The 6299-nt window shown below is 39.3% G+C and overlaps 1 pseudogene; it reads right to left on the bottom strand.

Moving 5' to 3' along the window:
• Positions 1–4193: 4193 nt before the first annotated feature.
• On the bottom strand, positions 4194–5337 carry LOC102284447 (poly(A) polymerase alpha-like; annotated as a pseudogene).
• Positions 5338–6299: the final 962 nt, after the last annotated feature.

Genomic DNA, 6299 nt, shown 5'->3' with positions numbered 1-6299 from the left:
GAAAAGTATAAAGAAAAATTGAATCATCCATTACCCTACTGCCTAAAGATGACAACTCAGTGTTTTAAAATATTGCATTTGAGAGAAAATAATTAATAATATGAATAGATGTTCTATATAAAAACTTACAGAGTAGGAAATCTTGATTTTGTTTCCTTTTTAAATACTATATATTGTACATAGTATACTATATATTTTAATACCATAATACATAATTCTTCATAAGCATCACTTTTTAAAGAAAACTTTAAATTTTATATTGGCGTATAGCCAATTAACAATGTTGTAATAGTTTCAGGTGGACAGCAAAGGGACTCAACCTTACATATATGTGTATCCTTTCTCCCCTAAACTAGCTTCCCATCCAGGCTGCCACATAACACTGAGCAGAGTTCCCTGTAAGCATCACTTTTAATAGCTACACAGTTGGTAAAGAATCCACCTGCCAATGCAGGAAATGTGAGAGACTTGGTTTCAATCCCTGGGTTGGGAAGCTCCCCTGGAGAAGGAAATGGCAACCCACTTCAGTATTCTTGCCTGGAAAATCCCATGGACAGAAGAGCCTGGTGGGCTACAGTTCATGGGGTTGCAAAGAGTCAGATACGACTGAGTGCACATACACACACACACAATACAAAATATCCTGTCATATGTATTTTGTTTAGCTATCTTCCCATTATTAAAGATTTAAGTAGTTTTTAATGCTAATATTAAAAAGCAGAGACATTACTTTGACAACAAAGGTCCGTATAGTCAAGGCTATGGTTTTTCCGGTGGTCTTGTATGGATGTGACAGTTGGACTAGAAAGAAAGCTGAGCACTGAAGAATTGATGGTTTTGAACTGTGGTGTTGGAGAAGGCTCTTGAGAGTCCCTTGGACTGCAAGGAGATCCAACCAGTCCATTCTGAAAGAGATCAGCCTTGGGATTTCTTTGCAAGGACTGATGCTAAAGCTGAAACTCCAATACTTTGGCCACCTGATGCAAAGAACTGACTCATTTGAAAAGACTCTGATGCTGGGAAAGATTGAAGGAGGGAGGAGAAGGAGACAACAGAGGATGAGGTGGTTGGATGGCATCACCGACTCAATGGACATGAGCTTAAGTAAGCTCCAGAAGTTGGTGATGGACAGGGAAGGCTGGCATGCTGCAGTCCATGGGATTGCAGAGTCAGACACTACTGATTGACTGAACTGAACTGAACATCTTTGGGTCTTTCCTTGTGTTTCTATTTCTTTAGAATTGATTCTTAGAAGTGGAATTACTAGATCAAATGACATTGTGTAGGTATAGTGTGAGATGAAAGGGCTCATCTAGTTGGGCAATATCGTGGAACTGGCATTCAAGAGACCTGGGGTTCAACCCCAGATTGCCAAACATTCTCTGTGTGGTCTTGAACAAGTCACTTTCTCTCTCTAGATGAGAGTTTTCTCCCATGTTAAATAAGAGAATGGGAATAAGTCCTTGCATCTTGAATGGAAGTATCATACCACTCAGCTAAAAATGTAAAGCATTACTTTTATATTAAAACAAACATCATATATATATATATTCCACATCTTCTTTATTTGTAAAACTGACATTAAAATTTCAAGATAAAATTCAAAATTCCAAAAATTTCTTGCTTTTATTTGGCTAGTTAGATTTCTCCCACAGAACAGACCTCCCTTAGAGCATGTGTCAGGATCCTTGGTCAATAGGAGTATGTCAATGAGAAAGTTTAAGAAGAATTGGACTAAGTGATCTCATGTACTAATTGTAGTCTGGATATTCTGTGCATACCTAGTTCCTGGTGTCTAAACTACGTATCCTTAGCAAATCTTCCAGGTCTGATTTAGTCTTCATCCTGGGATTAGGGTATTTTCAAACATTTTTCTATTGACTAGCTCCATGTGGACTCAGGTTAAAAAAACTTTTGAAGATTCTTTAAAACCTGATCAGTCTGCCCTTAGCCTACAGTTGCTTAACATGTCACACTGGTTCACAGAAGCTCGCCTTCAGGCACTTATTTGTTCACCCAAAAATATTAATTTTGGGGCACATAGTCCAACACTATGTGTCAGACAACATTACGAAAAGCCAAATACAAAGATGAATAAGATATAATATTTATCCCTGTCTTAAAGAATACATTTGAATCAGTTTTAATGAGGTGGATGAAACTGGAGCCTATTATACAGAGTGAAGTAAGCCAGAAAGAAAAACACCAATACAGTATACTAACGCATATATATGGAATTTAGAAAGATGGTAACAACAACCCTGTGTATGAGACAGCAAAAAAGACACTGATGTATAGAACCGTCTTATGGACTCTGTGGGAGAGGGAGAGGGTGGGAAGATTTGGGAGTATGGCATTGAAACATGTATAATATCATATATGAAACAAGTCGCCAGTCCAGGTTCGATGCACGATATTGGATGCTTGGGGCTGGTGCACTGGGACGACCCAGAGCGATGGTATGGGGAGGGAGGAGGGAGGAGGGTTTGGGATGGGGAATGCATGTATACCTGTAGCAGATTCATTTCGATATTTGGCAAAACTAATACAATAATGTAAATTTTAAAAATAAAATAAAATTAAAAATGTATTTCCCGCAAAGTATCCCAGAAAATGCCCAATGTCAATAGGTACTATTTTTTTTTTAAAAAAGAGTATTCATATCAAATATGTTTGAGAAATGTTGAATTAAAGTTAAGCAGGTTCATTTACTGCAGGCCTTTTCAGAGACTTTAATATGCTAATATGCAAAGTGTGCAGTGTTCCCAAAGTTATTTGTTTAGGAAACTCTTCATTTGTGGACTACCTCCAAGAACTAGAGACTCATGGCTCACGATTTGAGAAATGCTGACCTAGTAAATCTAATCCATACACTTACTCAAAAAATAAATTGTAGTTTTATAGGTAGCAAAATACAGAGGGAACTAAAGAATAGGTAGCAAAATACAGAGGGAACTGAAGACAGATTCTTTCTCTTGAAGAGTTTTCAATCTATTTAATTGGAAGGGCAGTCCTGAAACACACACAGAGAATATCTACAAACACATGAAAATCTATGTGAAAGCGTGGAGATGTGGAATCAGCAGAAAAATCTGAAGGGAAAAGGATGAAATTAATCCTTTCAATTAACTAATCAAGGAACATTTCATGGAAGAAATAGGGTTTGGAGAAAGAATTCCTCCCATGAACTAAAACTCCAAAATTAATTTTCTTAAGAAAACATTATGCTAAATGAAATGTCGGACATGGAAGGACACATACTGCTTGAGCCCACATATATGTAGATTCTAAAAGAGTCAAAATCATCAAATCAGATTGTATCAGGGTATGGGGAACGGGAGAAACTGAAAAATATTGGGCAAAGGGTACAAAGTTTCAGTTAGATGGGATAAATATTTTTTGAAGATTTTGTGTACAGCCTGTTAATTGTGATATTGGTGAATAATTGAAATTTTCCAAGAGAATAGATCTCAAATTAAATCTTCTGAACACACACAAGAGGATAACTATGTAGAGGTGGTGGATGAATTATTTAGGTTGGCTGTGGAGATCCTTTCACAAAGTAAGTGCATTCGCAGTTGCTAAGTTGTGTTTGACTCATTGTGACCCCACAGACCAGCTCTCCAGGCTCCTCTGTCCATGAGATTTTCTAGGCAAGAATACTGAAGTGGGTTGCCATTTTCTTCTCCAGGGTATCTTCCCAGCCAAGGGATTGAACCCTCGTTGCCTGCATCTCCTGCATAGGTAGGCGGGTTCTTTGCCACTGAGTCATCTGGGAAGCCTTCACAATGGACATTGTTTTTAGTCGTTCAGTCGTGTCCAACTCTTGGCAATCCCATGGACTGTAGCCTGCCAGGCTCCCCTGTCCATGGGACTCTCCAGGCAAGAATACTGGAGTGGGCTGCCATTTCCTTTTCCATCACAATGTATACATAACCACAAAAACATCAAGTGGCACACTTTAAATGTATACAATTTATTTCTCTATGTCAAATATATTTAAATAAAATGATTTTAAAAACAAAATAATGCATCTTCATTAAGGAAATAATTTTTTAATTACAGAAGAGTAAAATAACCCTCAAACTCACACACATACATACGTATGTGTTTATATGTATATATATTTTCTCTTTTCATGAGGGACTATTTTCTACAAGGATTTTTTTTCAGAGTCTACAATCAATTTTATTTTAATATAATCTAAACGCATACCATTTAGAAAATACCCAGAAAAATTTATGTACAAGAGTTGATATATTGCATTTGGATAAAGCTGGCAAGTTCTTGCTACTAGCATAGCCCAGGAAATACCACCAAGAAAACCTAATATATTAGAATAGATATTGTGGCATTTGGCCCACAGTTTGATAGACTTCAGGGTTAATCTGAAGTAGTCAATGTTTGGTACTAGATATAAAATTTCATTGGATACCCTGCAACCGTTAAGACTTATTATACACCTTACATTTAAATTTTTAAGCAGACTGTCATCTGTTAAGTCCAAGTCTTCTGGAATAGTCTGCAGTGCTAATCTTGCAAACAAAATACCAATCTCTATCCCATCAAAACAGTTTGATAACTGGTACAAATGCCTCTTCAACAGCTCTTAAATCTTTTACTTCTTCCTATAATTTCAACTTATCATAGAATGAGGTGAAAAAAATCACTTCGATCAACAAGTCTCAGTGCAACACACAACGCATCAATATTGACACCTCTTGTATGTACTCTAATCTATAAGATACACATGTAAAATTTTTCCCACCGACATTTTCAATTACAGATCGTGGAAGATTCTTGCTTTCACTGATTTCTCATATCCACTCTTTTACCAGGTTATTTAATTTTCCCCAAATTAAAATCCTGCACTGCAGTTCCTCTTCCTCTTCAAAAACCCCGAAGGGCTTCAGAGTCTCAACCAGCTTCTGTGTAAGTAGGCAGTCAGTCTCCTTGGGGCCTGCTAAGTCAGTCCTGAATATTCATTGGAAGGACTTATGCTGAAGCTGAAACTCCAATACTTTGGCCACCTGATGCAAAGAATTGACTCATTGGAAAAGACCCTGATGCTGGGAAAGATTGAAGGCAGGAGGAGAAGGGGATGACAGAGGATGAGATGGTTGGATGGCATCAACGACACAATGGGCATGAGTTAGAGTAAGCTCCGGTAGTTGGTGATGGACAGGGAAGCCTGGTGTGCTGCAGTCCATGAGGTCGCAAAGAGTCGGACACGACTGAGCGACTGAAATGACCGAAGCTGATGGGAGAAGTAATGCCTCAGTGTTTCTGTGGCGACTGTGCTTGCTGTGATCCCTGTGTTGTAACTGGAAATGGCATCATCTCCTGAGCTGGTACCACCCAGTCACTTCCTCACCCCTAACCCCGCTCCTGCAACCGCTGCAGCTGCCGCCCTTGGCATGATCCACTAAGGCGAGAGACGGGGTGGGTGCTGCCTTAGCCCTGGGTCCTACCCCACTCCCACACCAGTTCCTGCCTCTTTAAGCGCTTCACCCCCTTCCCCTTCCTCCTCTCTACTAGTATTTTTAATATGCACTGGTTTTGGAGGAATTATTTATAAGTATAAATAAATCAGAGAAGGCAGTGGCACCCCACTCCAGTACTCTTGCCTGGGAAATCCATGGACAGAGGAGCCTGGTAGGCTGCAGTCCATGGGGTCGCAAAGAGTCCGACACGACTGAGCGACTTCACTTTCACTTTTCACTTTCATGCATTGGAGAAGGAAATGGCAACCCACTCCAGTGTTCTTGTCTGGAGAATCCCAGGGACAGGGGAGCCTGGTGGGCTGCCGTCTTTGGGGTCGCACAGAGTCGGACACGACTGAAGCGACTTAGCAGCAGCAGTAGCAGCAGCATAAATAAATAGTTTTTGTTTTCTTGCTAAGGTAAGGAAAAATTTGTGCCTTGAAGCTATGCATTGTTTAGAGCACACCCTTCCAAGATATTCTGCTCTAACCTTCCATTGTCTTTGAGCTATTTTACAATTCTGAAAATTGCAAATAACCGTATGGCATTATCTTTGTGGGGGAGATTCTTCAGAGTAGGACTAAAGAGTCAAAATGTATGGAAAGATTTCAGGCTCTTGATCCATTGGTCAGGTTGCCTTACAGAACAGTGGATGAGAATTCTCTTTCCTTGACAAAGGGTCAGACAGTTTCAACTGGTGCTTTTGTTTACCCCAGTCAGTTCTGGAGTCAAAGCCAGCTTGTATTGCTTTTAAAAATACCTTTTATTATGTTAGATAGGAAACAGTATTGTCTCAGTTGGGGGGTGGCTTTTAAT

The sequence above is a fragment of the Bos mutus genome, chromosome 6, assembly GCF_027580195.1.
Source record: "Bos mutus isolate GX-2022 chromosome 6, NWIPB_WYAK_1.1, whole genome shotgun sequence".
Lineage (NCBI taxonomy): Eukaryota > Metazoa > Chordata > Mammalia > Artiodactyla > Bovidae > Bos > Bos mutus.
The sequence above is the reverse complement of the archived record's forward strand: the minus strand, read 5'-3'. Positions and strand labels throughout refer to the sequence as shown.